The sequence below is a fragment of the Aulonocara stuartgranti genome (genome assembly GCF_965226115.1).
Source record: "Aulonocara stuartgranti genome assembly, chromosome: 14".
In the NCBI taxonomy this organism is placed as follows: domain Eukaryota; kingdom Metazoa; phylum Chordata; class Actinopteri; order Cichliformes; family Cichlidae; genus Aulonocara; species Aulonocara stuartgranti.
Window position 1 is genome coordinate 18747239 of NC_138950.1, and position 16709 is coordinate 18763947.

The 16709-nt window shown below is 39.6% G+C and overlaps 1 protein-coding gene and 1 long non-coding RNA gene across 3 annotated transcripts in view; one reads left to right on the plus strand and one right to left on the minus strand.

The window, feature by feature from the left end:
• LOC309687686 (uncharacterized protein) overlaps nt 1-16709 on the plus strand; it is a 236000-nt gene that overhangs the window by 2117 nt on the left and 217174 nt on the right. The window lies entirely within an intron of this gene.
• Nucleotides 4551-5525, minus strand: LOC309687110. Its single transcript, XR_014270625.1, has 2 exons — nt 5348-5525; nt 4551-4974 (listed from the first exon to the last, which is right to left on the minus strand). It is a non-coding gene; the product is annotated as an uncharacterized lncRNA (long non-coding RNA).

Genomic DNA, 16709 nt, shown 5'->3' on the forward strand with positions numbered 1-16709 from the left:
ATTTGTAAAGAATTTATTCGTAAATCAGGGTGGAAAATAAGTATTTGGTCACCTCAAACAAGGAAAATCTCTGGCTCTCACAGACCTGTAACGTCTTCTGTAAGAAGCTTTTCTGTCCCCCACTCGTTACCTGTATGAATGGCACCTGTTTGAACTCATCATCTGTATAAAAGACACCTGTCCACAGCCTCAAACAGTCAGACTCCAAACTCCGCCATGGCCAAGACCAAAGAGCTTTCGAAGGACACCAGGAAAAGTATTGTAGACCTGCACCAGACTGGGAAGAGTGAATCTACAATAGGCAAGCAGCTTGGTGTGAAAAAATCAACTGTGGGAGCAATCATCAGAAAATGGAAGACATACAAGACCACTGATAATCTCCCACGATCTGGGGCTCCACGCAAGATCTCATCCCGTGGGGTCAAAATGATCATGAGAACGGTGAGCAAAGATCCCAGAACCACACGGGGGGACCTGGTGAATGACCTGCAGAGAGCTGGGACCAAAGTAACAAAGGTCACCATCAGTAACACACTACAACAGCAGGGAATCAAATCCCGCAGTGCCAGACGTGTTCCGCTGCTGAAGCCAGTGCATGTCCAGGCCCGTCTGAAGTTTGCCAGAGAGCACATGGATGATACAGCAGAGGATTGGGAGAATGTCATGTGGTCAGATGAAACCAAAGTAGAACTTTTTGGTATAAACTCAACTCATCGTGTTTGGAGGAAGAAGAATACTGAGTTGCATCCCAAGAACACCATACCTACTGTGAAGCATGGGGGTGGAAACATCATGCTATGGGGCTGTTTTTCTGCCAAGGGGACAGGACGACTGATCTGTGTTAAGGACAGAATGAATGGGGCCATGTATCGTGAGATTTTGAGCCAAAACCTCCTTCCATCAGTGAGAACTTTGAAGATGAAACGAGGCTGGGTCTTCCAACATGACAATGATCCAAAACACACCGCCCGGGCAACAAAGGAGTGGCTCCGTAAGAAGCATTTGAAAGTCCTGGAGTGGCCTAGCCAGTCTCCAGACCTCAACCCCATAGAAAATCTGTGGCGGGAGTTGAAAGTCCGTGTTGCTCGGCGACAGCCCCAAAACATCACTGCTCTCGAGAAGATCTGCATGGAGGAATGGGCCAAAATACCAGCTACTGTGTGTGCAAACCTGGTAAAGACCTATAGTAAACGTTTGACCTCTGTTATTGCCAACAAAGGTTATGTTACAAAGTATTGAGTTGTATTTTTGTTATTGACCAAATACTTATTTTCCACCCTGATTTACGAATAAATTCTTTACAAATCCTACCATGTGGATTCATGTTTTTTTTTTTCACATTCTGTCTCTCACAGTTGAAGTGTACCTCTGGTGCAAGTTACTGACCTCTGTCATCATTTTAGGTGGGGGAACTTGCACAATCGGTGGCTGACTAAATACTTTTTTGCCCCACTGTATGTAGCGCTTTTCTACTCTATGTGAGCACTCAAAGTGCTTTATACAACTAATTCATTCACTCAATCACACAAGCACTCTTTCCTAAGCTGTTTCGGTGCGTTCACACCGAACGCGATAGACACGACCAGAGCGTCAGGTTCATGTGTAAAGTCAATGGAGGAGGGCGATGAAGTGCGTCTTGGGGTCCCACGAAAATTCAGAAGCAGATTTGTGTCGCGAAAACGCGATGGGTTAGTTTCTTGCCCAAGGATATTTGGCACGTAGACTAGTGGGAAACCAGGAATCGAACCACCAACCTTCCGATCCGTATGACCTGTATGACCTGCTCTACCTGCCTGGGCTACAGCCAGGTGTGCCACAGGGTTCTGTTTGGGATCTTTATTGTTTTTTTTGTAATTACTTCCTCTTCAGCACCTTCTGAGCACTCTTAAGGACATTTCTTATCACTACTATACAGATGATATTCAGATGATATTCAGTTGTATATCTCCTTTAAGCCCCAAGGTGTTTCGAAACTACAGAATTTTGCATAGGCGCATAGACTCCATTAGAGGTTGAATGTTCTTCAACTTAATGAGGAGAAAACCAAAGTAATTTATGTCATAAGAATGAGCAGACTCAAGTGCAGGACTCTGTTGATGTTGATGTTGCAACAATGATAGTTTATTTACACAATCACAAAGTGCGACCGGAAAAGGGGCTTCAGGAAATCCAGAGGGAAAACCACACTCTTCTTCGGTCACACACACCACGCTCCAGTTCGGTCACACACATGACACTGAGCAAAAACACTCATGCTCACAGGTCACTCCAAGGGTGGAAATTGGGACAGGCCAGGATGATCCATGTACATGAAAGCAAAATTAGAAGCCAGGAAAAACGCTAGGAATGAGAATACACAGGAAAGAGCCAAGGCTACGCTGACTGTCGCACAACGATCCAGTGATGAGAAACACTGAGCTGTCGCCTTAAGTAGTAAATGGTGTCAGGACAATGAGCAGCAGGTGCGTGATTGTTTGCAGGTGAGAACCCGCAATGAGTTCCGCACTGGCGAGAGAGAGAGAGAAAGAAAAACAACAACACTGCGATCTTAGATGAGATCACTCGCTGGGGAGACAGGGGGAACCATGACAATTTCCTCTTCAGCTTATAGGTTATTTGCTTTAAGGCATGCATTTGAGAGTTTTACCAGGGAGCCAAGAACTTTTGGTTTGAGGCTTGGCTTGAACCACAGCATCCAGGGCAGTGTGCAGTGAATATGTAACATTGTTAACAAGATAATCAACCTCAATAGAAGTAGATTTGTAGAAATGAGAGCTGTTCCATCCAAACTGAGAAGCCATCACTCCTAACAAGACCAGGTTTTTCCCCAAAAGTTTCCCAATTATCTAAAAACCCCACACTGTTTTAATGGACATCAGCAATTTAAGGAAAACATGCGACTAAACATGCCACTCCCAGCCTGATTTGGGAGGGGACCAGAGTAAAGTACAGAGTCTGACATTGTTGGACAAATTTACCCACCAATATGAATTTCATATTCATCATGGATTGGTGCTGACACAAATGATTATTTTACTAAGTCAACATTATCGTTGGCAAGCATTTTCAGGGTTCATTCAGTGTCCTACCAAGGCCCCTGGACAACAGTCCACATTGGTTTCAGGTGTCTCTAACTCTAACTCTCTAGCTAACTGTGGCTACGCGGCCTTCACACCAACTACAGAGGGCTTGTTTTTCAGAATTTTCAAGGTTGCAGAGCCAGATCTTCAACTGATTGAGTAAAGACTGAGGAGTAGCTAAACATTTGACACACTGAGCAGGAAAGTGTGGGAGGATCAGATGATAAAGTCATGCTGCTCGGCCAAAAAGAGAAAAGGCCTCACACTTTTTCTCTTTTTGTGCTGGTAATTTCTCACTCCTTCCTGTGGTTATAATAACATTGATTACTTTTCTATAAATGAGTCAAAAGCAGTGGTTCTGACAAGTTTGCAGCATTGTGTTTTTAACACTGGCAGGCACAGTAGATTGTCTAACCACGTGCTCACTTAGGTGTTAAAATTACATACAGTCTTTAGAGCCTGCCATCAGCAAACCCACAACACTTTCCAGATAAACACATGCACACAGTCTTTCTCACCGTTGTTGTTTCTTTCTGTGTCTGCCACTTCCCACTATCTTTGTCTCTGTGTAACAAAAACTACTATCACCTTATTGTGTTGTCTACTTTGCACCCTGTTGCTCTCCTCTGAAGGAGAGAGTGGTTTACATTAAGCAGCGACTTGGTGAGGATTTCTTTGTTTTTACTCTTTCAGTCACTTTTCATACACAAAATAAAAGTTCGGGTGAGCAGGTGAGTTTTGGTAGTTGTGTTTTGCTATGCTGTGTGCACTAGGAAAAACTGGTATTTTAGAGAAAATCTATCTATTGTTATTTTCAAAGATGATTTAAAAGAGGAATTTATTATTAAGATAAAGAAAAATGGTTTCTGCAGCAACATTTGTCGATCGTCTGTGGATTAATCAAATTTTGGTAAATCAATTTTGTTGATTCAGTATCTGCTCTTCCTGCGGGGTGTGGCTATAATCATCTCTTATTTGGTTTAGTAGAGATTAGTGAAGTAAATCATCATGAAGAAAAGTTTCCTCCTTTTCTTGGCAAAGAAAGAAGGTGATAGTGAATTTTTCTCTCTTAAGGTTAGGTTAGTAAATGTCTTCATTAAAGCAATGTAGTGAATTATGAATATAATGTTGTGCAAATGTGAGGTTATCAATCCTTACCCTCATAGGAGACCTTATTTGTGTTGTACAGAACTGTTTTGTTGGTGTGTATATGAAGTTTGTCATGTCAGAATGTTATATTGTATATTAGTCTGTCTTACAATGCATTGTCAAAATGTAAATATGTGCTACCCCAGGAATAGTAGCTGCTGCACTGCTGCAGTCAATAAACTAAACTAAACTAAACTAAACTAAACGAATTAGAGTCTTTATGTCATTTTAATAATGTGAAAGTGAGTCGCTGATCATAAAACATATCATAACTGTCATATTAGGTTCCGATCACTCATTACAAAATAAAACAAAGCAAAAATCATTCAATTAGTTTTATATAACCTACAACACAGAATACATAAATCCAGAGACATATTTCATTTAACAACTCATACATATTTTTGGCATGTACCATGTTGAGGTCAAGGCATTCTTTTGTTATTTGTATTGACAACCAATTAATGCAATACACAGAGGTGAACAAGCATGTAAAGGTATTACTTTGTATTTAGAGATGGATGCTGAAGAGAGAACGCAGACAGTAAAATTGCGGCATGTCTTCTTCCCAAAGCAAGGACCTTCAATGTTGTTTTTTTAATTCCTGAATTTCTTGGACTTTGTAAATAACAAAGATGGTGATGCAAATGCTTCCCAGGATGACTGAAGCGATGTTCAAGGCCATGGCAGTTCGTGATGCATCCTCAGCTAGAGCTATTTCTCCCTGTTCGTTTGCAGCCTTCACCTTTAAAGTTTTTAATAATCAAAGCTCAGTTTCATTTTACATGCAATTAAAGATGTGAGAAGAAGAGTGTATGAAAATCATCAGTGAAATGTTTGCTATAAGCAATTCAAGTTTTTCAATTTCACTTGTAGGACATGATTAAAGTGTAACATACAGTAGACCTGTTTAGAACTTCTTATTATCTACTCAGAAAACATTAATTGAATACTCATGAATCTGACTGGATTTCTTAGAATTTGCTGTATATTTTAATGATTTTACATTGACAGTTTAATCTAAATAAAAATCATCTTTGTAAAACACAAAATGTGTTTTTAAGCTGTGCATCAGAATAAAGAGAATCAATGAGAAAAACAAGTTCAGCAAATGTTACCTTCTTAGAGTAACGAATGGCAAAAGCCCCAAGAGGCTGACAGCAACAAAGAGCACTGAAGTAAGACCATCCAAGATAGGATGGAGGAGGAGCACGAGTTTGGCCAATTTCCATTTGGTCCTCTTTGCCAACTTGTAGTAGATGAGAATTATGAATTATTGGCAAGTGTCTGGATCGAGTGGCTGGTGGGAGTTATGACTCACATCGTTTTATTGTGTCGGGGTGTGGTTTAACTGCTTACATAGAGCTGACCTCTTTGTGATATGAATGTAGGTCAACACATTTTTAAAGAATTTCCAAAAATGAGGTAAATAAGAAGAACAATTGTATTTACAAACAATATGTACACATTTCACCAGATCATCAGACTGAGCCCTGGAACATTGTATGTTATTTTGTTTTTTTTTTTAATTTATTTCATTAATTTAAAATGTTTTTTAAAGATATGACAACCTGATCTGAGATATCAAAAACAGGGTTTCAAAGTGTTTTACATCAAAACATGGTGTATAAAAATCTATCATATCCCAAAGAAGCAAGAGAAACTCTAGTGCAGGAATAATTACAGTGGAACCGAGTAGCTGGGAATAAAATAACCTAAAAACCCACAAATAAGTCTTTCAAAATGATATAAAGGGAAAATTTACTAGATTGTGGTTTAACATGCTGCATTCAGAACCATCAGCGTTGGGCTTTTTGAACTCTGAATTCATTTACTAAGGTCCCTTTAATCTATTTATCTTACACTAATTTGTGCTTCTGGAGCTAAAGGAAGATTTTGATCTCTATTTCTCTAATTTTCTTTTTGGGTTTTATCGACTTCAGTTCTTTCAACCTAAATAAAAGTTTTGTTTTTCTAATTTTTGACTGAAAATCCTGCATATAGGTCTTTCTGTCAAAAACATGATTATTTTTTAATTCAGTTCAATTTTGAAAAACTCTCTTTTAAAAGAAAGAAAGAAAGCTCTGGCAGAATGAGGAAAGCCATCTGCCATAACCCGTTGCTCTCACATTGGGAACGTTACTCTCACCACTCTTAAAGCAGTTCTCAAAACAGTTAAGGAATTTGTCACTCAAACAGTTGAACAACAAAACCCTTATCACTTGTCAATACATGCAAAGTCAGTAAATCACTTCAGCTGTGCCCAGTGAATAAAATAATTTCACCAGTGTTTTAAGACTTAGACACTAAAAGATTTGAAACTTTTTTTTACACAACTTCTTAAACTTCACCTTCAATAAACTGGTGGCTCTGACAAGTTTGCATCAGTGTGTTTTCTTTGCAGCCGAGTAGATCGTCTAACCACGAGTTCACTCAAGTGTCACAGTTTTTCTTCATTCCTTTGATGCAGTTCTCACATCAGGAATGCATTTCCCCACCCACACTGCCTTTCTCATTGTGTTTGTACACTTGCTTCACTCCTAACCAGAGCTCTCACTTGTCTCACACTTGTTCATATTGTCCAGCGTTCGATTTATGTTTTCAGATGGAGCAATTCAAACTTTTTTCAGATTAACATAGTTGTGACATCTTTATAATATATACATAATACATAATATATTGTAAATTTTTAATTTGTTGGATTAATAGAGGCTGTCTTATCTCACCTCATGTCATCTCATCTCATCTCGCCCGTTTTCATTTTGTCTCGTCTTATCTTATCTTATCAGCTCCTGCTGGGATGCTGCAGTGTTTTGTTGTGGCTACATTTTCTTTATGGGTTTAGTATGAATCAGTGAAGCTTGTCATGAAATATATTTTTGTCAAATAAAGAAATAAATAAATGATAGTGAGAGGTGAAGTAAATGTTTTCAGTAATTTAATGTGATGTGAGTTGTGATGTATATCTTAAGAGTAGGTCATGTTCTAGTGAGGACTCTGGTAACTCCTGGTGGCCTAGCTGCCCCTGGGTGGTCTGGGGCCTCTGATGCGCCGGCGGAGATGGGAGTCTCTTCAACTGGCGGTTAGTTTGTCACATCCTTGCAGGAGGCCTCTGCTCCACAGGAGTCTACCCTGCAGGTAGGGGAGGAGAGGAGAGGTGGAGAATGAACTCAACCTGTCTTATGTAGAATGGTGAATGATTGGATGATAGGGTGGGTGTAGTTTCCTCTGCGGTGGGGTTGGGTGGGTCACGCCTGGCTTGGCGGTGCTGCTGCTGTTGGCCCCGGTCTGGATGGGCCTTGGTGGGGGTGCCTATTGGGGTCAGCGGGTGAGTTCCCCCTCTAGGGGCAAGGGTACCAAGACCTGGGGTATAGAGTACGCTTGGGGAGTGTGATTGTGTGTACAGTGTCTATTTATGTCTGTCTCCACGTTGAGTGAGTGCTGAGTATTTGCATATGAGAGCATGAGGGTGGGAATGGATGTTTGTATCTGTGTGTGCCTGTATGTCATGTCTGTGTCTATATGTCAGGTCGGGTATCAGACGCCACCTCTCTAGGGACATATCAGGCCCTCCATGGTATGGAGGCCTATCTCCCCCACCACTCTCCCTGCCAGTGGCAGACGCCCTCAGACATCGGTGCATTGGTGGTTCTTTGTGTCCGGGGGCGTCCAGGTACGCACCGGGTCACTCCTGGTGGCTGCTTGTCGGGGCCTGGAGCCTGGGGCTCGCTCGGGCCCCTTTGGGGGTGGGGTGCCCTCGGCCTGGGGCTCAGTCACTCTGGCACAGCTGGCTGCTGGCGGAGCTCACGGGCACGTCACTGCAACCCCCCCTGGCTTCTGCTCCGCGGCTGCTGAGTGACCTCTCATCTGGGACTCTCCTCAGCTCTTTCCGGGAGAGTGGCGCGGCTGCCCCTCCGTTGGTTCTTCTTGGTCTCTTGTGCTCTGAGGGCCTCTGGATGTCTGGAGCCTGGATCTCCTCCATACCTGCTTCATGCCCTGGAGGATGGGGCTATGGCCCTCTAACAGATCATTACATGAAGGAACCTTTTAAATACAAGTGCGCTCATGCTCACAGGTGTACAAACGGGTGCTCACAGACACAAACTACACCCTTTTTGGCTCCTACCTCAAAGCACACTGTGTGCTGTCGATCTTACGTGCTGCACGATAATATTTAATATTTAGTATTTACTGTTATATTCACATAGATTATTGCCATGATGTTGTTTATTATATTGCTTTTTTTGCTTGTTTTCTCTTTTTTCTTTCTCAACATTTTTTGTGTGTTTGTTTTGTTGGTTTTTGTTTTTTTCCTCTTTATCATCGTTCCTCTTCCCTGCTGTTTCTCTTTCCCTCTTTCTTTCTTCCTTTTCTGGGGGAAATCCAGTCATGTCTGTCCCGTGTGTAGCAAGTGAAAATAAAATAAAATAAACAATAAAAGCAAAGGTGAACTAAATAGACCAATATGGCAAGGTCGGGGTGGTCAATTTGGTAAAGTAAATCCGTTGGGCATCTTTCTTTGCCTTTAGACAATAATTCTGAATGCAAAAGAACCAAACGGGACATGCGGGGAAAAAAAATAAAAATAGAACAGCATGCAGCATCACGACATATGAGCGGGTGGAGTGAGGTATGGGGTCTTCAGGGCAGGGGGGGCTGGGATGAGTTGGCAGTCTGGTTGGGGTCTGTGACGCTGGGCTTCCCTGTGACTGCTGGGCTGGGGGTCGTCTGCTTGCCCCCACCACAGGGAAAAAGGTAACATCTCTCGGGTCTGGGGGTCGATTGCCCCCCTGGGGGTGGTGATACCTGGACTTGGGAGTATAGAGTATGTCTGTGGAGTGTGAATGGGTGTATAGTGTTCATTTCTGTTTGTCTCTTCGTTGGGCAAGTGCTGAGTATTTGTTTTTTTGTGAATGAGGGTGGGAACATATGGTTGTGTCTGTGTGTGCCAGTTTGTCTATGTGTCAGGTCAAGTCCCCACCTCTGCCTCTTTGGGAACATCTTACCTCTCCGGTGGTCCTGCTTGGGTTTTTGGCACTCTGAGGAGCCTATGGAAGTACGGGCTCGGGTCTCCTCTGCCCCTGCTTCATGCTATGGGGGGGAGGGCTATGGCTCACCACACCCTCTAGCAGATCATTACATGGAGAAGCCTTTTGAACTCAAGCGCGCTCATGCACACAGGTGTGCACATGGGTGCTCACATTCACAAAAAAATTGTGTTATGCTGATTTATTTGTAAGCCATCTATGCCTGACCAATATAATATAATATAATACAATATAATATAATATAATATAATACAATATAATATAATATAATATAATATAATATAATATAATATAATATAATATAATATTACAGTCCTGCTCTATTTCACAGCTGGGCTGCTATCCCTGATGTAATCTATGTGCATGCCAGGTCTGCGCTGCTAGTTAAATCAAAAAATGAATACATTTAAAAACCTTGTACTGATAGTGTTTGGAGGCAAATCTTGACATAGGGTTAGAATTGAGGTAGGGGACAGGACCACATGAATGAGCATGTATGCATGGATTCAAAGGTGTGGCTCCTATACTGTAAGCCAATAGAATGAGCAGAATGAGATGTTAAATCCTATACTGCCACATGATGGCAGAAATGGTTACAGAACACAGGTCATATCTAATTTCTACATATTGGTTGTAGCACAGTGCTTATTTCTTAAGGTTTCAGAGGAATAACCAAACAAGTTGGGCTCTGATTTCTTCCCTGATGGAGATTTCTATGAATAATATCTATTTCACACTATAATTACTGCTTAAGTTCTATCTTTTGATTCGGTAGAAGTATTTAGTGTGTTTAATCTCTACAGTTAAGCACTTGTTGCATGGTCCATCCCACTCTTTCTGTCTTAACCTTCAAAGCTCAATGAAATTTCAACATTTAAAATGCTTTCTATAGGCTGTAAATGATTTTATAAGCCTGTTCTTATCTGTTATTATTCTATGTTATAAAGGCTATATATCCTTTAAGTCAGGGATGTGAAATGTACTTTACATCAAGGGCCTCATACAACAAGTGGGTTCACTTTGATTGTAAGTGGTCCTGACTAGTAAAAATAGCTTTTTTGTCAAAGTATAGTTTAACTGCACATTTAATCCTTGAGCTATCTCAATATAAGAACAAGTTGGAGGATTTCAACATAGATGAACATGTTGCAATATACTGCTGCAGATACAGAAAGGAATCTGTCACCTTTAGGCTAAAGTTGCAAGAAATAAATATGTAAAATTACAGCAAAAGTTGTGGAAGCTCATTGCCCAGACTGTCCTCTGGAATATTTAAATTTCTGTATTTTCATTTATAATAATTTACTGCAGGATGGGTCACATGTAAAACATAATTTTAACTTCATTTGATGTTTCAAATTATTGTTCCTATTTTTCCAGAGTATTGTATTTATTTACACCACATAAAAATATAGAATATATTTCAAGTAAGCACCACGACCTTGATTGCTTCTTGAGTCTGTTTATGATCATACAGACAGTAAGTTGAAAAACTTCAGTGGAGCCAGGGAAATGCTTCTGTTTTCTCATCTTGAAGGAATTTTGGGAAAAGAGAATTCTCTGAAGGTGAAGACAAGACTGAATAAACATATGGTACATCTTTTATGCATCTATATTGATGTTTAATATAGATGTTTTATATTTATATTATATTTACAGAAGGTTATAAAATCCAAGTCAGTGAAAGAAACGGAAAAAAAGAAAAACAGAGGCAAAATTTACCACATGGCCACCAGGTGCCAAAGCAAAGGTGTCAAGTATCATAAACCCAATAATACAATATAGCTGATAGATGTTTTACAAACAGAAATGTTTAAAATAAGCCACAGACAATTTTCACTATCAAATTAAAAGAAGTACTTTTATTATAACACACACCCTTTGTTACAATTTTTATATATTTTCTTCTTTCATCACGGCCCATGCCAACATAACTGTAAATAAGACAAATAAAAACAATATTTTTTACAATAATATGCCTTTGTTTTCTTCCTTTTAGTAAATGGCACACTCGTGCAGTACTCTGATGCTGACATGCACTCATTGTTCTTCCTATAATTTTCATATCATATCATTTTGTTTTTGTTTTTTTTTAAATGGAAAAAGCCAATTAAACATAGTGTCACGGTTTGCCGGGGCAAGCCGTGTGAATAATAATGGATCCAACTGCAGGCTGCTGAAGTGGAGGGTGAGTTTATTTGCAACTAAAAGGTACAACAGACAGGGTGGCGAGGAACAAAACGGTGAAAACTCTAAACTGGGAAAACTAAATAAAACACTAACCGGAATACAAACGTGACATGCAGGGAGAATGACCAGAGAATCAACACAGAAGGGTGGAAGGGAAATAACACAGACGAACCAGCAACTACCATGACAGAAGACACAACTTAAATACACCCAGAGAACACAGGGAGATTACACGCAGGTGGGGAACACAGCTGGGAGTGATTATCGTGACGAGACTAGGGAGGCAAACTGAAAACACTCACATAAGACGCAGACCTTCACAATAAAACAGGAAACACATACACGCAATGACATAACACACCAACTAAACACAGACTGGGGGACACAGAACATAGGAACATGAACAGAAGAATACAAACACCCAAGGTAACCAAAACCACAGAATACTAATAGACTAAACATAAACATGGAGTCGCAGACTCCGGACCATGACACATAGTCTGCAAACACATGCGAACAAGGACCTGACATATATTCCTAATTAATGATCCATGTAGAGGAGGTGTAGCACATAATTATAAAAACTTTTTTGATTTTTACTCTTTATTTTCTGGCAAAATTTGGCCTTCTCTATCTTACATAAATGTAGCTGTAATCCAGACGATGATGATGATTATTCCAAAGACTGTTCCGAGGATGTTCAGGGTCTTGGCCGTCCTTGATGCTTCCTCAGCAATAGCTGATTCTCCCAGAGTGTTTGCATTTTGTGCCTTTAAGAAAAAAAAAATCTTTTTTTTTCTTTTACATTTAACTTGCTTAGAGAAAATATGTGTATATGTGTGATGGAAAAAATGATGCGTCAATGAAATCTGACTGGCTACCTTATAATAAGCACAAATCATTACAAATCAGCCTGGAGAAAACCTAAAAATAAAAATTCAAATATATTACTTTGAATTTTACTTTTAAGTGATTTATCTGGTTATTTAAAAAAAAACAAAAACAGCAATGATGTTCTAAAAAACTGAAAGGCTTTGGATGATTGTTGCTCTGATCTTTCGGTGTGTTTCTGAAAGCAGGTACAGAAGAGCAAAAGTTTGAGCAGGGGAAAAAAAATCTTGATTCTCAGGGAATGTTTCCTACCTTGCAGGAAAAGATAATAGCAGGAATCCCAAGTGGCAGACAGCAGCATAAAGTGTTAAAGATGGACCAACCAAGATAGGATGGAGCAACAGCGTGGGTCGCGCCTTCTTCCATTGTGTCAATCTCTTGTACTTTATGGTTTATTGGTCAGTGTCTGGATCCAGTGGGTGGTGGGTGTTGTGACCCAAAACCTTTTATACTTCAGGGGTGTGGTTTTGGAGTTTAATAGCTAACAGCTGCATGTATGTGTGGAACAGAGAAGGGGAAAACCCCCTCCATGCACTTCTATAGGACTGAAATTCAAGAAAGATTCAAATGAAGCCAAGAAACTTCCCACTGTAAAGAGCCTCCTCCCTGGTTGAGTCTGGAAGCAAAATCTGCTTGTGTAAATGTAATTAATTAATTACAACAGTTTTATTCTGTAGCTCACATTGATTTATGACACCCAACACAATGTGTCATTGGTTAAATTGTTTTACTTTTGGTTTTCTATCTAATCAGAACATTGCAACAGAAATTAATTTTTTTTGTTTGTTTTTACTTCTGAGACTTAACTCATTGTATAATTAACAGGATTAAGGAAAAATAAGTTTTGGTAGATAATTAAATCTGCCTCCTTCTTTGAAGTAGCTTTTTTATGAGATGGCACGTTCAAAAGTTACATTTGTACCAAATCGTTGTAACTGTGCTGAGCATGATTACAAGATGCAATTACTATCACGGTTTGGTGCTGTGGAGGGCAGGATGAGGACCAAAACGCAGGAGTCACGGACACAGAAGGGTGAACTTAGAGAAGCTCTATTGTACTGTGCAGATGTTCAGAAAATAAACTCACGAAAAAATACACTAAACCAGAATGTGAGAGCTGAAACACTGGAAAAAAACACGAACAGTAGGAGGGAACTGGGTGTCACAGGTGGAAACACAGCTGGGACTTATCAGATATAATGAGACAGAGGGAAAGCAAAACTCAAAACACTGAACACATGACACAAGACTATCAAAGTAAAAGAGGAAACACAAGCAACATTGATTTTGGTTAAGAGCACGAGGTTTTGGAGAGTACAGTGGCCAATGGCACACTTTGAATCTGTCAAAGTTTACAAATCTGTGCATACTGATAAAACAAGCATAATTCTGGTCATGCTCACTAGTGGTGGTCATTATCTATCAGACAGGGAAGCCGAGCTTAGGTCACTAGGGGTCCATGATAAAATTTGGGCTCAATAATAACATTTTAGATGGACATGAGCAGATGGTCAAATCAATTTTGTTTTTATTTTCATAGGCATCGTCACAAAACCTTTCCGTCACACCTCATGTCTTCTTCTTCTTTCCGTTGTTCCTTTTAGGGTCAACAAAGTGATTTCACCCTTTTCCTAGTCTCCTCTTCTGTCACACTGACTGTCTAGATATCCCCCTTTATCAGACCCATGACTGTCATATCCACACTCTGGCTTTTTCTTCTCTCCTGCTCCTTTTCAGTGTGCCTTCTTTCTTTCCTCTTTCTTTGTCTTTGGCCAGCAGTAGTTGTAGCCACCGTTTGTTCTGCCCTTAAACAGGGTAAATAGAAGAGATTGACACGCTACTCTCGCCTTTAGCTCACAAAACCAAATCACATTTTCTCTACATAGATAAACTCGGCCTTAGGACACCATTCCCAAACTAAATTATCCTTCTTTTCTTTTCTAACTGAGGAATATATTAACCGTATGAACCATAACATGAAGTAAATGTATTTTATTAACTCATGTAAGACTCAACCAGTGGATCAAAGCACAATGAACCCAGGCAACACCCATTTCTGCTCTTTACATTCTCACTGCATATTCCCTACAGCAACACAGTCAAAAAAACAATGAAATTCTGTTATGAAATTCTGTTATGTTATAAGAAACAGAATTAAATACCTCAGTAAGGAATCAGATTTCTTATCCATCACATTTGCACTTTAACTGTTGGCCAACAGCACTAGAAGTGGTTGTTGTTAACCTGAGCCCCCACAAGCCTAGTATGGAAATCTCATTCTTTATGAGTCACACGTTTGATCTGGCCAAGATTTTAAGCTGGATGCCCTTCCTGACCCAATGTTCTCTATTTTTCTTGCACTCAGAGTACACTAGCTTGTGGCCCACCTGTGGTCTGGTTTTAGATCAATCCATGAATGCAATACTGCTATAGCAATCCCTCTTTGGAGTGAAAATGATGATTCAGTGTCTTTCTGTAGTGCAATTGAATTCTTGCCATGCAATTTGCATATTCGCTGTAAGCATTGGTCTAAGTGCTTCAAAAATGTTCCCTAACCTCAGATCAAATTTGGGATACAGGATGGCCTCTGTTATTCTGCATCAATTCAAAACTACAGGATAAGTGGAAGATGTGCCTGAATATTTATAAACAAACAAGATCAAATAGATGGATTAAAGCTTCATTTTGAAGCACTAACAATATATATGCATGTAATAGAAGTAGCAGAAAGCACACAGTGTTCAGTTTTGTGAGAAAAATGGCATGAATTACAATAAATTTACTGGTGTTAAATGTTTTAAAAAGTAGAAACATTCACACTGATCTTTACAGATCAAGAAGAAGAAGACGTGGAATCTTGTGGAGAGTTAGTGCACAAAGAAAGATAAAGTGAAGCGTATTTAATGAATGACTGCTCTGTGCTGTCAGTATCTGTTGTCCACTGAGGCACGGAACTGCAGGAGCTAGATCCGGCCATACACAAGCCCCTGTCTGTAACTCACACAATATGCATTCTGTCCTGCTCCAGTGCATACACTCTACCATGGAAGTTCACAAACTATAGTAAATATTCTGACACGGAAATTCATAAGCAGTAGCTGGACACTAGATTAGACACGACAACTTTAGTCTGAAAAGAACTATAATTTCTTAAAATTGCTTTTGTTTGATCCAATTAATTTTATGTGATTGGTTTCTGTGTCTCGCTGTGCTCTTAACCTTTGAAGCCTCTTTTCTGGAAATATTTTCAGCTTCCTAGTTTAAGACTTGTGTAGGATATTACACAGAACATTATACCAAAAAAATCTAATTCAATTTGAGACCGTAAGTGATATAATTGCAACTCTATCTTCGTTTTCTTTGTGCAGATGTGGACAATGAGCCTCACTGTGTGTGATGATTTGGATCTGTATTAAATGTCAAGCTGTGAACACAGACAGCCTGTGAGGAGGGAGGCAGCGAGCTTTCCTGTAGTACCATACTTCATGTGGAGTCTTCTTGTAATAGACAGTGAGAATTCCTATTTTGCACAAGCAGCTTGGTACAAAGCCCTTCCTGATTTCTTATTGTTTTGCATTTTTGTCTCTCGTGCTTGTTTCAGATCACCAAACAAATGTTAATATTAAACAAAGATAACCCTAGGAAATAAAAAAATGCAGTTTTTTTAAAATGATAATTTCATTTCTTATGGGGGAAAACATGTCCAAACCTCATCAAGATGTTTTTTTGTCAAATGTGAGATGAGCCTTTGACTCTTTCCGGTCAGCAGTGGTTTTCTTATCGGAACTATCCCATACATGCTAATTTATTCAATTTATTTCTTATTATTGAATTTTGAACTCTCAACTCAAGTGAGGAAATTCAGGAATGCAGTTTTTAGATGCTGTTCTGCTCTGGCTCTCACTGTGACTTGTTTAAAATCCTCATTTAAAAACTGTTCTTTCGTATTATTTGGGTTAAACTTTGTCTAATATTAAAATGTCTTTGACACATGTAAGTGTGACATATATATGTAAAAAAAATTCAAGAAGGGGGCACTGTTTTTTTTTTTTTTTTTTTTTTTTAAACATTTTGTTATTCCTGACTATTTTCACTGGTTGAAGGATGAAACTTAAGAACGGATTTAGTCTCTTCATTACGACTATTTTGAATATTCTGTAGTTAATTAAAGATGAAAAGAATGCAGTACATACAAAGGAATAATAAAAGACCCACAGCACTATAAATGGACAGCTAGACGGACAACATATTTGGATAGATGTGTTTTCAACCACAAGGAGGCAGTTTAGCTCCACTGTAGAGAAAAATGGACGACGGGGTTTCCTATTGCGATAATATACAAGGTCTCTGC